Source organism: Hemitrygon akajei, chromosome 6, assembly GCF_048418815.1.
Source record: "Hemitrygon akajei chromosome 6, sHemAka1.3, whole genome shotgun sequence".
Taxonomy (NCBI): domain Eukaryota; kingdom Metazoa; phylum Chordata; class Chondrichthyes; order Myliobatiformes; family Dasyatidae; genus Hemitrygon; species Hemitrygon akajei.
In genome coordinates, this window is record NC_133129.1 from 59,918,843 (window position 1) to 59,938,331 (window position 19,489).

The following is a 19,489-nucleotide window of genomic DNA, read 5'->3' on the forward strand; positions in this document are numbered from 1 at the left end:
TTAAAATTATTGTAATAACAAGCAAAATTTGATCGCTGTCTTATTTTTCAAGTGTGGATCTGCACTCAGATAGTCTTTGGAGTGCAGTGGAGCAATAATTCCTTTTCACCAGGGACTTTCCATGATGAGTTGGCTCTGCATATGATGGGCTGTTTAATTTTAACATATTTGCCAATAGATTATATTCACTTCAAAATTTCAGTTTTTGCTGTCTGTTTTTCCTGATGGATCTTTTTGTCCCATAGGTATATTTGATTATCATCAAGAGATTAAATCATAGGAGCAGAATTAGGGTATTCGGTCCATTGAGTCTGCTCTGCCATTCCATCATGGTTGATTTATTATCCCTCTCAGCCTCATTCTCCTACCTTCTCCCCATAACTTTTTCTAATCAAGAAACTAACAACCTCCACTTTAAATATACCAAATGACTTGGCCTTGACAGCTGTCTGTGGCAATGAATTCCACAAATAATCAGATCATTGACACATAATGTGAAGAGAAGCAATCCCACCACCTACTCCTGTGGAGCATCACTATTCACCATCAGCCAACTAGAAAATTGATTTCCCCTTCCAATAAACAAAACCTGCCCCCCCCCCCTCATCCATTCCTCATTCTGACTTTTGACTTCTTCTCACTTGCCTATTACTTCCCCTTGGGTCCCCTCCTCCCCTTTCTCCTATTGGCCACTCTCCTCTCCTATCAGATTTTTTTCTTCTCCAGCCCTTGAACTTTCCTACCCACCTGGTTTCACAAATCACCTTCAGGCCAGCCTCTTTCCCCTCCTACCAATGTTTAATTCAGGCATCTTCCCTCTTCCTTCACAGTCCTACAGGAGGGTCCCTACCCAAAATGTTGACTGTTTACTCTTTGCCATAGATGTTGCCTGACCTGCTGAGTTCCTCCAGCATTTTGTGTGTTGCTTTGAAATCTAAAGTGTTGCTCCTCCACTCTGCACGTGGCTTCATGTTGACGCAAGAGGAGGACATGGACCGGCATGTCGGAATGAGAATGGCAACTGGAATTAAAGTGTTTGGGCACCAGGAATTTTTGCTTTTGGTGGATGGAGGAGAAGTACTTGATGAAGTGGTCCTGCGGTTTGAGGATGAAGGAGGGGTCTGTTTCTATACTGTAAAACTCAATGACAATGGCAAGCACCTGAAAGACCTTGTAACATTTTACTCTGTTAAAGCATTACTGAAATGCCAGTTGCTCTTGTAAATTCGATTGAGTACTTCAGAGTAATCTGAGTACATACAAAGAGGACGGTATTCATGGTAAGCCAGACAGTAGTTGAAATTGGTAAAATCAATGGGTAGAATATTGGCCTGGAATCATAGCTGCATGAACCTAAACAGAGACAATATATAATGGGCTTGATTTAAAATAATGGAGTCATTTAAATATTCCATTTGATCTTCCCATTCCTGTTTAATATTGGTAATTAGAGGATGTTCAGACAATGCTCAAGGTCAGCATTTATCATCCAGCCTAAAAGCTCATAAAACTTTGACAGTGATCCACTTTCTTTAAAGCCTATGTCACCATTGCTATTAAGTGAGAGTTCCCACGGTTCTGTTTGCCAATGTGTTCAAGGAATTTGACTGAGAAACAAACACGGATTGGCAAAATATTTCCAATATAATCTTGAAAATTCTGTTCTTGTGCATGTGCTGGCCTTAAAATTCTCAAAATCAAAGGTCAAAGTCACGTTTATTGTCACATGGACATGTACATATATGCACAAATGAAAAGCTTACTAACAGCAGCATCACTGGGATGTAATATCATGTAAGCATCATTCAGAAGAAAAATACACAATTGTTACAAGAAAGAGCACATCTAGAACAAAAAAAAATCAGTCACTTGATTTCCAAATGATCAAATGGTCAAAGAGTTGCTGTACTGCAGTGATTAGAGCTGCGCTGGTTATTTCAACAACCAAACAGCTGAAGGGAAGCAGCTGTACTTGAACCTGGTAGTATGAGATTTTAGGTTTCTGTACCTCTTGCCCAATACCTGTGAAAAGATTGCAAGGTCTGATGGTGAAGAAGGATGTGCCCGGTGGCAAGTAATATCTAACCAACTTCCATGAGTGACTGCAGTACTTTTTTGAGATGCCTTGATTTTGGAAGACATGAATAATAATATGGAGAATTACATACTATTCAAGAGGGCTGCTTTGTCCCAGATGGGGTCAAATTTGTTTAAGCTACAGACATGCAGGCAATCAGAGAGAAATCATTACACTTCTGGCTGGTTGAAAACTTGGCTAGTAAATGTAAAGGCTAGTAAAAAAAAATGCCCAAACACTTACCTTCTCTTCAGGATGTGGCTAGTCCAGTTACAATTCTGGCCCTAACTAAGCAGACGGCAAAGCCAGTGAATGTCGAAAGGAGGTGGAGACGCTCATGTTGCAGCATTTGTTACACGCAGATTGAATATGCACCCTATTGCAATATCAATATATCTTATGCCCGAAGGACGAAATTAGCCAAGTTTTCCACCCCCAGCACATTAACCAGCATGTGCAGCTAAAAGTGCACACTAGTAATATGATTTGGCACTTGCACTCTGCTTTTGACTAACCTGCTGATATTCTTAATGAAACTTGAATCATAAAGAATAACCACATGACCATAACAAAGAGTAATTATCAGGTATGGGGCCCCTATTAAGAAACCAACTGCGTCAGTCTCTATTTCTCAGGTATTTTTTACATTTCAATTATCCCAGCAAATAAAGTATCTTCAAAAAAAAAGAACAATTATGCTGCCTTTGTTTTAAAAAAAGTACAATGAGAAAAAGGCATAAACCAATTTTTGTTTAATCCTGGTATTCTTCAGAGAAACTCTTGAACATCAATCGGAGTTTTCAAGGGTTTGCTACATGACTGATAGGTAATGACACAAGAGACTGCAGATGCTGGAATGTGAAGCAACAAACATTTCAGTGGGTCGAGCAGCATCAGTGAGCCAGGAAGGAACTGTTAATATCTGGGAATTCCCAAGGTCTGATAAGAGCTACATTCTGGATTGGTATCCATAAATCAATCTTTTCTGAAGTCAAAAACATCCATTTTCTAAGTTACCCACGTAGCCATAGAAAGCTAATGCTCTATCGTACTGCATAAGCTCAATATTATTCTTTTATTCAACCCAACACGAACCATATTTAAATGAATGGAACATATTTAGTATCCAGTTTTCATGAATACTAAAAAAATATTATTATTACTACTGCTATCTTGAAAAATTATTTAAATATTTATGAGAGAATTTGCGTAAAGTGGCATTAGGTCTGCTGTAACCCACAACGCCCCTATACAAGACAGAAACATTAAATGACATGACATTTTTTCACCCCAGTGACATGATTGCCATGACCAAGCTGCCCAAAGCTTCAAGTCCTCCTCATAGAACTTCTTTGGTGACATCACCAAACTTCTGTGTGCTTCTCTGCATGTATTTCTGCACCTTGGAATGTGTCAGTCTGTAACATTGTCACAAACAGTTCCTTGTGTCTGAAGGCCAAATGGTTCATGGGTGCCCAAAGAATATTTTTATTCAGTTAATAATCATCTAGCAGGAGTCTAAGTGTGTGTCCCTAGGGGGTAATATTTAAAGCACTCTTCTGTGCTATGCAGCTATTTGAGATGACTATCCCCATCTCTTAGTCTAACAATCTTCCCTCACCTCTGTCTCACTGCTCCTCCTCTTGAGTTTATACTGGCTGTCTCTCCTCTCCACTCACAGTTCTGATACAGGATTTGGAGCTGAAACACAGACAATTCCTTTCCATCCACAGATACTGCTTGACCCACAAAGTTTTTTCAGTAGGCGTTTGTTGCTCCATATTCCAACATCTGCAATGTCTTCTGCCTCTAAAGAGTCAGAATCAGGTTTATAATGACAGACTCATATTTGTGAAGTGTGTTATTTTACAACAGCGGTACAGTGTGGAAACATAAAGAATACTATAAACTACAAAAGATTCAAAATAAATAAGTAACAAGGGACTTTTCACGGGTTCATGACGGGTTTAGGACTCACAGTAGCAAGCAGGATATTCTTCTTAAATTGTTGAGTCTGGGAAATCAGGATCCAGCACTTCTTCCCTGGTGGTAGACATGAGAAGAGGCCTGCATCACATAGTGAGGACCCTTGCTGGCAGATGCTGCCATTTGAGGTATTGCCTCTTGAAGCTGTTCTCAATGATAGGAGATTGTTTAGAAAATAGTCAACCCTTTCATTTCTTCTATTAAAGTGCATGACCATACACTGCCTCACAGTGTATTTCATCTGCCATTCTGTTGCCCATTCTCCTAATCTGTCCATGTCCAAGTCCTTCTGTAGCCTCTCTACTTCCTCAAAACTATTGCTCCTTCACCTATCTTCATTTCATCTGCAAGCTTTGCAGCAAAGCCATCAATTCCATTATCCAATCATTACATATAACATTAAAAGTACCAGTCCCAGCACAGACCCCTGTAGAACATCACTAGTCAATGGCAGCTAACCAGAAAATACTCCCTTTACTCCCACTCTTTGCCTCCTGCCAATCAGTCACTGCTTTATCCATGCTAGAATCTTCCCTGTAATACCTTGGGCTCATAGCTTGTTAAGCAGCCTCACGTGTGGCACCTTTCCAAAGGCCTTCTGAAAATCCAAGTACACAACATCAACTAAATTTCCTTTGTCTATCCTGTTTGAATTTTAGTCAAAGAATTCTAACAGATCTGTCAGACAAGATTTTGGCTTGAGGAAACCATACTGACTATGGCCTATTTTTTTTTCCTGCTCAAGATAGAGGGATGTCCATTTCAAACAGAGATACAGAGAAATTTCTTTCACCATAGGGTGGTGAATTTGTGGAATTTATTACCACAGGCAACTGTGGAGGCCAGGTCATTGAGGGTATTTAAGGCAGAGCTTGATAGGTTCTTGATTGGACATGGCATCAAAGGTTATGGGGAGAAGGCTGGGGAGTGGGGCTGAGTGGAAAGGATGATCAGCCATGATTAAATGGTGGAGCAGACTCAATGGGCAAAATGGTCTAATTCTGCTCCTATATCTTATGATCTTATTTTATCATGGGCCTCCAAGTACCCTGAAACCTCATCCTTAACAATCGACTCCAACATATTCTCAACCATTAAGGAGACTATATTTCCTTTTTTCTGTCTCTCTCCCTTCTTGAAGAGTGGAGTGACATTTGCAATTTTCCAGTCTTCCAGAACCATTCTAGAATCCAGTGATTTTTGAAACATCATTACTAATGCCTCCATTATCACTTCAGCCACCCCTTTCAGAACATGATGGTGTACACCATCTATTCCAGATGACTTGTATACCTTCAGACCTATCAGTTTCGCAAAAATCTTCTATTTATGATAACTTCACACACTTCATAACCATGGACACCTGAAACTTCCACTGTACTGCTAGTAAAGACTGACAGAAAATACTTATTCTGTTTGTCCGCCATTACATTGTCCCCATTACTACCTCTCCAGCATCATTTGCCAGCATTCCATTCCAATATCCACTCTTGCCTCTCTTTTACACTTTATGTATCTGAAGCTTTTTGTATCCTCTTTAATATTATTGGCTAATTCACTTTCCTATTCCACCTTTACCTTCTTAATGACTTTATTAGTTGCCTTCTATTGCTTTTTTAAAGCTTCCCAATCCACTAACTTCCTACCAATTTTTGCTTTTATATGTCCTCTCATGGATTTTTATGTTGGCTTTGACTTCTCTTGTTAGCCATGGTTGTGTTCTCTTTCCTTTAGAATACTTCTTCCTCTTTGGGATGCATATATCCTGTGCCTTCTGAATTGCCTCCAGAAATTCCAGCCATATAACCATATAACAATTACAGCAAGGAAACAGGCCATCTCGGCCCTTCTAGTCCGTGCCGAATGCTTACTCTCACCTAGTCCCACTGACCCGCACTCAGCCCATAACCTTCCATTCCTTTCCTGTACATATACCTATCCAATTTTACTTTAAATGTCAATACCGAACCTGTCTCTACCACTTCTACTGAAAGATTGTTCCACACAGTTTCCACTCTCTGAGTAAAGAAATTCCCCCTCGTGTTACCCTTAAACTTTTGCCCCCTAACTCTCAACTCATGTCCTCTTGTTTGAATCTCCCCTACTCTCAATGAAAAAAGCCTATTCACGTCAACTCTATCTATCCCCCTCATAATTTTAAATACCTCTATCAAGTCCCCCCTCAACCTTCTACACTCCAAAGAATAAAGACCTAACTTGTTCAACCTTTCCCTGTAACTTAGGTGCTGAAACCCAGGTAACATTCTAGTAAATCTTCTCTGTACTCTCTCTATTTTGTTGACATCTTTCCTATAATTTGGTGACCAGAACTGTACATAATACTCCAAATTCGGCCTTACCAATGCCTTGTTCAATTTTAACATTACATCCCAACTCCTATACTCAATGCTCTGATTTATAAAGGCCAACATACCAAAAGCTTTCTTCACCACCCTATCCACATGAGATTCCACCTTCAGGGAGCTATGCACCATTATTCCTAGATCACTCTGTTCTACTGCATTCCTCAATGCCCTACCATTTACCATGCATGTCCTATTTGGATTATTCCTACCAAAATGTAGCACCTCACACTTATCAGCATTAAACTCCATCTGCCATCGTTCAGCCCACTCTTCTAACTGGCCTAAATCTCTCTGCAAACTTTGAAAACCTACTTCATTATCCACAACGCCATCTACCTTAGTATTATCTGCATACTTACTAATCCAATTTACCACCCCATCATCCAGATCATTAATGTATATGACAAACAACATTGGACCCAGTACAGATCCCTGAGGCACACCACTGGTCACTGGCCTCCAATCTGACAAACAGTTATCCACCACTACCCTCTGGCATCTCCCATCCAGCCACTGTTGAATCCATTTTACTACTTCAATATTAATACCTAACGATTGAACCTTCCTAACTAACCTTCTGTGCGAAACCTTGTCAAAGGCCTTACTGAAGTCCATACAGACAACATCCACTGCTTTACCCTCGTCAACTTTCCTCATAACATCTTCAAAAAATTTAATAAGGTTTGTCAAACATGACCTTTCAGGCACAAATCCATGTTGACTGTTCCTAATCAGACCCTGTCTATCCAGATAATTATATATACCATCTCTAAGAATACTTTCCATTAATTTACCCACCACTGATGTCAAACTGACAGACCCATAATTGCTAGGTTTACTCTTAGAACTCTTTTTAAACAATGGAACCACATGAGCAATACGCCAATCCTCCGGCACCATCCCCGTTTCTAATGACATTTGAAATATTTCTGTCAGAGCCTCTGCTATTTCTACACTAACCTCCCTCAAGGTCCCAGGGAACATCCTGTCAGAATCCAGAGATTTATCAACTTAAATTCCTTAAAAGCGCCAGTACTTCCTCCTCTTTAATTGTCATAGTTTCCATAACTTCCCTTCTCGTTTCCTTTATCTTACACAATTCAATATCCTTCTCCTTAGTGAATACCGAAGAAAAGGAATTGTTTAAAATCTCCCCCATCTCTTTCGGCTCCACACATACATAACTGTCCACTCTGATTCTCTAAGTGGCCAATTTTATCCCTCACTATCCATTTGCTATTAATATAACAGTAGAAACCCTTCGGATTTATTTTCATCTTACTTGCCAAAGCAACCTCGTATCTTCTTTTAGCTTTTCTAATTTTTTTCTTAAAATTCTTCTGTTACGGATTCAGCAACAATAAATATATGAGTGAGGCAGGGTTTTGATAACAAACAAAACGTTTATTAAACACTGAAAAACAAACCCCCCCAAAAGTAAACAAATCACTAACGTAACCGGAAATCAGCTGCTATGCAGCAGCTTAAACAGTTCTTAAAGCGATGTTGCAAAAACAGTTCTTAAAGCGATGTTGCAAAAGTTCAAAATGCTTACAGTCCATTTAAGGGAGAGACTTTTTAAGATGATTTAAATTCACTTTCACGTTGTCTTGTTGTGATTCCCAGTTGAACTATTCTTTTCCCACGGAGAATTTACGAAGATGGAAAATGAAACGGCTTAAAGGCACTGACCTTTCCTTTACAAAACTGTACTCAATCCTTTCTGCTATTCACAGGGATTAACACGAGCACAGTCAACGAATTCCTTCTGAATGAGGATCAAACAAGGTCGAACCTGTTTCACCGTCGAAATCGACTTTCCTCAATCTTTTAACTCCCGAACTCCGATCTTCACTCTCCACTGATTCTCAACTAGCAGTATTATAAAGAAACTGCTGGCAATGACCTTTTAAACTTTAGGCATTAAATAAAACTCCATCTTTCAACCACACTGCGTCATAATATTAAATCACGCAGTGGCATGAAGTCAAAATGGCAAATCCAGCCACGAACTGCCCCTCCTCACAGGGAGGGGTCTTCCTTTTATACCCTGTAAAAAAAACCTGTCACATGACCTCTACTGGCAGGAAAATGACGTCACTTCACCATCACAAGACAATTACCTCAAGTCCAGTATAGCTTCAAGGGTACCACTGTCTCGTGTCACGGGTACGTAACACCTCCCTCCAAAAAAAAATTGTCTGTCAAGAACAAAAATGTTAACATTTACAAGAAAAAATGTATAAATTTTATAACATACACAATATACAATACAGTATCATCATATAACATCTTACAACTCACAATACAGTAGAAGTGTTACAATTGTAAAAAACAACTCCATAAAAAATTACATTGTACATTCAACATTGAGATAGACAATCAGCAACCACTTTATCTTTACCTTTAATATGAGTTATCACAATATTGTACTCTTGTAACATCAAACTCCAATTTAATAATCTTCTGTTTTTGTTTTTCCATCTTACTCAGAAACACTAACGGATTATGATCAGTGTAAACAATAAGTGGTTTTTGAGTTGTACCAACATATACCTCAAAATATTCTGAAGCTAAAACAAGAGATAACAATTCCTTCTCTACTGTCGAATAGTTTCTTTGATGCTTATTAAATTTCTTAGAAAAGTAAGCTACTGGATGATCAACCTCATCACCCTCATTCCTTTGCAGTAACACTGCTCCTGCAGCCTCATCACTAGCATCTACAGCTAATGAAAAAGGTTTTTCAAAGTCAGGTGCCTTGAGCACAGGTTGTTGACATATCATTGTTTTCAATTTTTCAAATGCTTCTTGACAAGGCACTGTCCACACAAACTTCACATTCTTCTGCAAAAGGTTAGTTAATGGAAGGGCAACATTAGCAAAATTCTTACAAAATTTTCGATAATATCCTACCATTCCCAAGAATCTTCTGAGAGTTTTTTTCCCCGTTGGAGTGGGCATCTCTAAAATTGCCCGAACTTTTACCTGAACAGGAGCTACCTTACCTTGACCCACAACATAACCAAGGTAAGTCACAGTGGCATGTCCAAATTCACTCTTAGCTAAATTAATAGTTAAGTTAGCTTTTGAAAGCCTTTCAAACAATTTCTCCACCGCAATAATGTGTGCTTCCCAAGTATCATTTCCTGTCACTAAATCATCAATATAAGCATCAGTATCTTTCAATCCCTGAATCACAGAGTTAATCATCCTCTGGAAAGTACCTGAGGCATTCTTCATCCCAAATGGAAGAACATTATATTCATATAACCCAGATGGAGTTACAAATGCAGAAATCTCTCTACCTCTGTCCGTTAATAGAACACACCAATACCCTTTCAATAAATCAATCTTTGTAAGGAACTTTGCTTTTCCAACTTTATCTACACAATCATCTACTCTAGGAATTGGATATGCATCTGTTTTCATTACAGCATTCACCTTCCTATAGTCCATACAAAACCTAATACTACCATCTGGTTTTGGCACCATAACACAGGGTGAACTCCAATTCGAGTTAGAAGGCTTAATATTATTCTCTAACATATATTTAATTTCTTTCTCAGCAAGTTCACATTTTTCTATGTTCATCCTATATGGGTGTTGTTTAATTGGTTTGGCATCTCCAACATCTACATCATGTGAAGCTATAGTAGTCCTTCTCGGAACATCTGGAAACAAATCCTTACATTTAAAAATTAATTTCTTCATCTGCTGTTTCTGCTCTAGCTGTAAATGTGCTAATTTCTCATCAATATTTTCCAGAATGGTTGAATTTGGTAACCTAACAGAAACAATGTTGGATTTAGAATGAAATTCAGATGAATAATCTATCATGTTCCCAGTTAAATCAAACTCATTATCATTAACCACAACAGTCACAGTATCAGATTGTTTCTCAAAATATGGTTTTATCATATTTATATGGCAAAGTTGTGTTGACCTTCTACGATCTGGAGTTTTTAAATCACGTAATCCACATCATTGATTTTAGACACAATTTCATAAGGACCATGAAATCTAGCTTGTAAAGGATTCATTTGCACTGGGAAAAGAACCAACACCTTATCTCCAGGCTTAAACATCCTCATCCTAGCTTCTTTATCATACCAAGTTTTCATTTTCCCCTGAGCCAATTTTAAATTTTCCTTGGCTAAGCTACAAACTTTATGTAACCTGTCCTTAAATTTCAAAACATAGTCCAACAAATTAGTGTGTATTTCCTTACTAATCCACTGTTCTTTTAATAAAGCTAAAGGTCCTCTAACTCTATGCCCAAATACAAGTTCAAATGGACTGAAACCTAAAGATCTTGTACCGATTCATTTACTGCAAATAAAAGTAAGTTTATACCCTCATCCCAATCACTTTCATTTTCCACACAATATGTCCTAATCATATTCTTGAGGGTAGAATGAAACCTCTCCAAGGCACCTTGTGACTCTGGATGGTATGCAGACGAAGTGATTTGCTTAGCTCCCAATTTATAAACTATCTGTTGAAACAATCCAGACATAAAATTACTACCTTGATCAGTTTGTATTTCCTTAGGTAATCCAAAATAAGTAAAGAATTTTATAAGGGCCTTTGTCACAGTTTTAGCTTTTATATTCCTAAGTGGTACTGCCTCTGGAAACCTAGACGAAGTACACATGATAGTCAACAAGTACTGATAACCAGTCTTTGTCTTTGGTAATGGAACAACACAATCTATAATAACTTTAGAAAACGGTTCACCAAATGCTGGAATAGGTTGTAATGGAGCCACTGGTGTAACTTGATTTGGTTTACCCACAATTTGACAAGTATGGCACGTTTTACAAAACATCGCCACATCTTTTCTTAGACCAAGCCAGTAAAAATGTCTTAAAATCTTGTCCACAGTTTTCCTTACCCCTTGATGTCCACCTAAAGGCACACTATGAGCTAAAGTCAAAATCTCATTTCCATAAACTTTAGGGACAACTACCTGGTAAACAATATTCCATTCCTCACTTGTAGGAATTGTAGGTGATCTCCACTTCCTCATCAGCACTCCTTTTTCCAAGTAATATCCTACTGGCACCTTCTCAATTTCACTATCTGGTAGAGCTTGTTCTCTTAATTTTATAATCTCAGGGTCTCTATTCTGCTCTGCTATCATCTCCTTCTGAGACAGAGATAAATCTTCATAGTCAGACTTACTCCAAGAATCTTGTTCAAACAACGAAGGTAAGAAAGTCTCTGACACATCCTCAAAACTCGAATACTGAGTTGAACAGTCATGATTAACAACCTCATTCTGCGCATCAATCTTTTTAGCCATAGCTCTAGTCACAACACAGGAAGAATCTGTGTTAGAATTCATCTCTGGTTCCTCTGACTTCATTGTCAAATGCACTTCAGGAAAAACTTGTCCACCTGCCAAATCATTACCTAACAATAAAGAAATATCCTTCACAGGTAAGCTATGCTGTAATCCTACTTTAACAAATCCTGTAACTAACCCTGACTTTAAATTTACTTTATGTAAATGTACAGGCATAAAATCACTCCCAACACCTCTTATATAATTTACCTCACCAGAATGAGACTCTTCATTAAACTTCAATACACTGTGTAACATCAGTGATTGAGAAGCTCCAGTATTCCTAAGGATTTTTATTGGCACCAGAGTAGATCCTTCTTTCAAGGATACAAACCCTTCAGTTATAAAATGATCATATCCCTTTCTAACTTGGTCAGACTCTAACAAAACTTCATTTGTGTTTATCGAACCCTGTAATTTTACAGGTGCTTCAATATGTTGCACACAAGCATCTGGAACTGCTTCCTTCTCTTTCTTTTTCAATCTGAAACAGTTAGCTATTACATGGCCAGGTTTCTTACAATAGTTAAAAATAGGACCAAACTGTCTTTCCTTCACAGGTTCTCCTTCCTCCTTACCTTTCTCATTAACTTCTGATTTAATTTCTGATTTACCTTGAGTCTCCGTGTTATTTTTCCTCTTAAAAATTCTGCCCTGAGGAAATTTATTCTTATGGATTAAAACATACTCATCAGCTAATCTAGCAGAGTCCTGCAATGTATCAGTATCCCTCTCATTTAAGTAGGTCCTTCCACAGGGATGCTTCTTTTAAATTCCTCCATTAAAATCAGCTCTTTCAATGTATCATAGTCCCCATTTACATTTTTAGAAGAAATCCATCTCTCAAAACACACAGCTTTATCATAGGCAAATTCCAAATAAGTTTTTCCCACAGACTTCTTCAAACTTCTGAATCGTTCTCTATACGCTTCTGGGACCAATTCGTATGCTTTCAAAATATGTTTTTTCACAATATCATAATCAAGTGCTTGCGCAGCAGTTAAAGCTGTATAAACTTGTTGTGCTTTGCCTTTAATTACACTCTGTAACAACACTGACCATTTATCTTTCGGCCACTCTGAAATCTGAGCAATCGTTTCAAAATGTTGGAAATATCTTTCCACTTCTGTTTCACTAAATGGAGGGACCAATTTAATTTCTTGACTAGCAACAAACGGTTTTCTAGAACCAGAAGACTGATTCCCAGACCTTAATTCCGTCATCGCATATTCAAATTCCCTTTTTTTCTGATCAGCTTCTAACCTACAACGCTCCAATTCCGCTTTACTTTGTTCCAACTTCATTTGTTCGATTTGCAACTGCAACTCTATATTACTTATTAGAAACAACTCTAAAATCGATTCATCAAAATCACCTGAATCCACAAAGTGTGATGCGATTTTTCTCTGTGTTAGAGCCTTTGATGTAGACTTCAAAATTCCTTTAAGTTGCAATCTACTAGCTATCTCAGACACCTCAGTTTTTCTCGCCTTCGCTAATAACTCCGCATCTGGCGAAGCCAGAAACTCATCAATATTCAATGTTGCCGAATACCACTCACAAGCCAATCAAACAATAGAATCGCGTATTGCCCTTTTCCAAAACACCGATTCAAAACTCAAATGATCCATCTTGGACGCAGCCCCTATATTTATGTTACGGATTCAGCAACAATAAATATATGAGTGAGGCAGGGTTTTGATAACAAACAAAACGTTTATTAAACACTGAAAAACAAACCCCCCCCAAAAGTAAACAAATCACTAACGTAACTGGAAATCAGCTGCTGTGCGGCAGTTTAAACAGTTCTTAAAGCGATGAAGTTTAAACAATTCTTCAAAGTAGTATTGCAAAAGTTCAAAATGCTTACAGTCCATTTAAGGGAGAGACTTTTTAAGATGATTTAAATTCTCTTTCACGTCGTCTTGTTGTGATTCCCAGTTGAACTATACTTTTCCCACGGAGAATTTATGAAGATGGAAAATGAAACAGCTTAAAGGCACTGACCTTTCCTTTACAAAACTGTACTCAATCCTTTCTGCTATTCACAGGGATTAACACGAGCACAGTCAACGAATTCCTTCTGAATGAGGATCAAACAAGGTCGAACCTGTTTCACCGTCGAAATCGACTTTCCTCGATCTTTTAACTCCCGAACTCCGATCTTCACTCTCCACTGATTCTCAACTAGCAGTATTATAAAGAAACTGCTGGCAATGACCTTTTAAACTTTAGGCATTAAATAAAACTCCGTCATTCAACCACACTGCGTCATAATATTAAATCACACAGTGGCATGAAGTCAAAATGGCAAATCCAGCCACGAATTGCCCCTCCTCACAGGGAGGGGTCCTCCTTTTATACCCTGTAAAAAAAAACCTGTCACATGATCTCTACTGGCAGGAAAATGATGTCACTCCACCATCACAAGACAATTACCTCAATTCCAGTATAGCTTCAACACCTGTCATGTGACAAGGGTACCACTGTCACATGTCACGGGTACGTAACACTTCTTACATTCTTTATATTCCTCGAGTACCTCATTTACTCCATGCTGCCGATATTTATTGTAGATATCTCTCTTTTTCCTAACCAAGTTTCCAATAACCCTTGAAAGCCATGGCTCTCTCAAACTTTGAACCTTTCCTTTCAACCTAACAGGAACATAAAGATTCTGTACCCTCAAAATTTCACTTTTAATGACCGCCATTTCTCTATTACATCCTTCCCATAAAACAAATTTTCTCAATCCACTCCTTTTAAATCCTTTTGCATCTCCCCAAAGTTAGCCTTTCTCCAATCAAAAATCTCAACCCTGGGTCCAGTCCTATCCTTCTCCATAATTCCATTGAAACTAATGGCATTGTGATCACTGGACCCGAAGTGCTCCCCAACACATACCTCCGTCACCTGACCTATTTCATTCCCTAATAGAAGATCCAACACTGCCCCTTCTCTAGTTTGTTCCTCTATGTATTGCTGCAAAAAACTACCCTGCACACATTTTACAAACTCCAAACCATCCATCCCTTTTACAGTATGGGCTTCCCAGTCTATGTATGGAAAATTAAAATCTCCCACTATCACAACCCTGTGCTTACTACAAATATCTGTTGTCTCCTTGCAAATTTGCTCCTCCAATTCTCACTCCCCATTAGGTGGTCTATAATACACCCCTATAAGTGTTACTACACCTTTTCCATTCCTCAATTCCACCCAAATAGCCACCCTAGACGAGCCCTCTAATCTATCCTGTCAGAGCACTGCTGTAATACTTTCTCTGACAAGCAACGCAACACCTCCCCCTCTTGTCCCTCCGATTCTATCACACCTGAAGCAACAAAATCCAACAAATATTTAGTTGCCAATCACACCCCTCCTGCAACCATGTTTCACTAATAGCTGCAACATCATATTTCCATGTATCAATCCATGCTCTAAGCTCATCCACCTTTCTTACAATGCTCCTAGCATTAATGTAAATGCATTTAAGAAATTCTCCACCTCTTCCTCTCTGTTTATCTCTAACAGTACAAAGAACTTTACTGTCTTCTTTTTTTTCCTCCTCCCATACATCTGTCCCTACACTCTGGTTCCCCTCCCCCCTCATATCTAGTTTAAATCCACTGGAGACTCTCTAGCAAGCCTACCTGCAAGAATATTTGTCCCCCTTCAGTTCAGATGTAAACCATCCCACCGGAACAGGTCCCACCTTCCCTGGAAAACTGCCCAATTATCTATAAATCTGAAGCCCTCCCTCCTGCACCGTGTCTTCAGCCACGTGTTGATCTGCACTATCTTACTATTTCTAAACCCACCTGCACGTGGTACTGGTAGCAATTCTGAGATTGCTATCCTGGAGGTCCTGTCCTTTAACTTGGCACCTAGCTCCCTAAACTCACCTTTCAGGATCTCCTCACTCTTCCTACCCACGTCATTGGTCCCTACATAGACCATGACATCTGGCTGCTCACCCTCCCTCTTGAGAATACTGAAAACTCGATCCGAGATATCGTGGACCCTGGCACCAGGGAGGCAACAGACCATCCAGGATTCTCAATCTCTTCCACAGAACCTCCTGCCTGTCCCCCTGTATCGAATCCCCTATCACTACTCCTCTCCTCTTTCCCTCCTTCCCTTCTGAGCTGAGGGTCCAGTCTTGGTGCCAGAGACACAACCACTGCAACTTTTCCCTGGTAGGTCGTCCCCACCAACAGTATCCAAAACAGTATACTTATTGTTGATGGGAACGGCCACAGGAGTGCTCTGCTCTTCCTCTCCATTCCCCTTCCCTCTCTTGACAGTCACCCAACTACCTGTCTCCTGACTCCTAGCGGTGACTATTTCCCTGAAACTCCCGTCTATTTCTGCCTCTGCCCCCCGAATGATCCAAAGTTCATCCAGCTCCAGTTCCCTAACACGGTTTGTCAGGAGCTGCAGCTGGATGCACCTTTTGCAGGTGTAGTCATCAGGGACAGCTGTGCTCGCCCTGACTTCCGACATACTGCAAACAGAGCACTCAACTGCCCTAACTGCTGCCTCCATTACCTACTCCTAAGCTAATTAGATTAATTAAATTAATTAATTTAATTAAAAGCCATTGCTGTTCTGCCGACATCCCTGCCAGTCTTGTTTTCCAATCCATTCTGGCTAACTCCTCTCTCGTGCCTCTGTAATTCCCTTTACTCCTCTGTAATATGATGCATCTAACCTTAGCTTCTCCTTCTCAAATTTTAGAATGAATTCAAACATATTATGATCACCTTCCCCTAAGGGTTCTATAACCATAAGCTCTGATAGACTCAACCACACAATGCTCTAAAAAGTCATCTCATAGGCATTCTAGAAATTCCCCATCCTGGAATCCTACACCAACCTGATATTCCCGATCTACCTGCAAATTGTACTACCCCATGAATCAGAAGCCCACCGGCATGTGTTGTGAAATTTGTTAACTTTGCAGCAGCACAATGCAGTATATGATAATATAGAAAAAATACAAGTATATAGATGTAGATTAAATAGCTAGATTAAAAATAGTGCAAAATAGAAATGATATACAAGAGAAAAAGTGAGGTAGTGTTCATGGCTCTAATGTCGATTTAGGAATCATATGGATGAGGGGAAAGAAGCTGTTCCTGAATGGCTGAGTGTGTGCTTTCAGGCTTCTGTACCTCTTTCCCGACAGTAACAATGAGAAAAGGGTAACAAATGAGAATAATTATTGTAACATTGCCCTTTTGGCATGCATTTTCTATCTCTCATTGTAATTTGTAGGCCACATCCTTACTACTGTTAAGAGGTCTGAATACAACTCCCATCTGGGTGTTTTTAGCCTTGCCGTTTCTTAGCTCTATCCACAATGATTCAACACCTTCCGACCCTATGTTACCTCTTTCTAATGATTTTATTTCAGTCTTTACCAACAGAGCAATGCCACCCCTCTGCCCTTCTGCCTGTCCTTTTGATACAATGTGTATCCATGGACATTAATCTCCCAGCTATAATCTTCTTTCAGCCATGATTCGGTAATGCCTACAACATCATACCTGCCAATCTGCAACTGTACTGCATGTTTATCTACCTAATTCTGTATATTGCACATATTCAAATACACCTTCAATCCTGTATTCACTCTTTTCAATTTTATCCATCTTTTATGTTGCAATTCATCCCGTTTCCTGTTGACAGCAATTTTGTATTAACAAACCTTCCCAATGAGATACAAGTCCCACTCCAGTTCAGGTGCAAGCAATCCCATCTGTACAGCTCACACCTTCCTTGGAAGAGAGCCCAACAATCCAAAAATCTGATGACATCCCTCCTACACCAAATCCTTAGCCACATATTAAACTGTTTAATCTTCCTAGTTCTGGCCTCACTAGCAGATGGCACAGGCAGCAATCCTGAGATCACAATCCTGGAGGTCCTGCCCGTAACTTAGTACCTAACTAGTTGAACTCCCTAGCAGAATCTCGTTACTCTTCCTACACATGTCATTGGTATCTACATGGACAACGACTTCTAGCTGTTCACCCTCACACTTAAGAATGCTGAGGACACAATCTGACATATCCTAGACCCTGGCACCCAAAAGGCAACATACTATCTGGGAATCCATTCTCACCCTCAGAACCGCTTGTCCCTTCCCTTAACGAATGACTCCCCCAACACCACAGTGTGCCTGTTCTCCCCCCTCCACTTCATAGACACAAAGGCAGACTCAGTACCACAGACCAACCACTGTGACTGTCCTCCGACAGTATCCCAAGTGGTGTACCTGTTGTTGAGTGGGTGGCCACAGGGGTACTCTGCATTGGCTCCTTAACCCCTTTCCCCTTCCTGACTGTCACCCAATTTTCTGTATCCTACATCTTTGGTGCAACTACCTCTCTACATGTGCTATCTATCACCCCTTCAGCCTCCCAAATGTTCCAGAGCTCATCCAGCTCCAACTCCTTTACACAGATTGTTAGAAGCTGCAACTGGATACACTTCCCACAGTTGTAGTCATCTGGGACAATGGAGGTCTCCCTGCCTTCCCACATCCCATAAGAGGAGCATTCAACTACTCTGCCTAGCATCTCTACTGTCCTAGGAGATATAAAGAAGGGATCTTAACTTAGAGCTTTTCTGTTCATTGTTTTCTCTGACTGAAACCACTCTTCACAAAGCATCAAAGAGCTAAAGCCTCAAGATCACCACTCTGATTCTGTCCACTCAGATGATGGCCGCTCTACTTGCCCCTGCCTTCCTTTAATTTGCTCTTGCTAATCAATCCCAAACACCTATTGGTTGCTGGCCAAAGCTCTTTTTCTCTGTAGCAACCCGCTGCTGCCTTTTATCCTCAGGCACTGGACCTGATTGAAGTCCCCTCTTCTCAAAGCCTCCGATGTCTGGATTGGCCACTGGTCAAAGCTCCTTTGACCAATGACCAATCCGAACATCAGAAGTGATTGAGTATGTTAGCTTCTCTAGTTCTGCAGGAGACATGGTTGGCCAGAGACTTCCTTAAGTTAGCCTGGTTAAAATTCCCTACGTGACTGGCAGGGCATCAGGGTGTGTGGTCTTTAACTGTTGATCATAGTGCACAGCTCCTCCAGTGCCAACCTGATGTTTGCCAGAGTGGAATTTACACTGCTACCAAGTTGACAGTTGAGAACTACCTGGGAATATAGAACAGATGACAATTGACTACCAGATGTTCCAGGTCAGGAGAGCAGAACTGAGACAGAATTGCCATGTTTGTGCAACATGATGAGTTAATCATGAAGCAAATGCTATTAGATACTGCTACTATTCGGTCCTTGTGATAGAAGGTGAAGCCCTTGGCCTGGAGTGCTATGTCTGGATTGCTTAGGGTGAGACATGAATCTGTGAAGCAAAGTATACAATTGTTCCTAATGACCCTCTGGTAGTGTAGGCTTGTTCTGAGATTCTCAGTTTCATTTTATAGAGACTGAATACACTCCTTTTCACACCTGTGAGACAAACACACATCCCCAATGGAAGATGGTCTTATCCATAATACATTGGTCATGAGGGCTGAGTCCTTATAGGTGTTAATTCATTTTTACTTCAAAAATATTTTATTCAGAAAATTTGCAAATTATCTCATATGGTTCTGTCCAGTATTATCATTAACAGTACTAGCCTGATCTCTCCATGTAGATTATATCAGCATTGTATACATCTATTGCACAAACA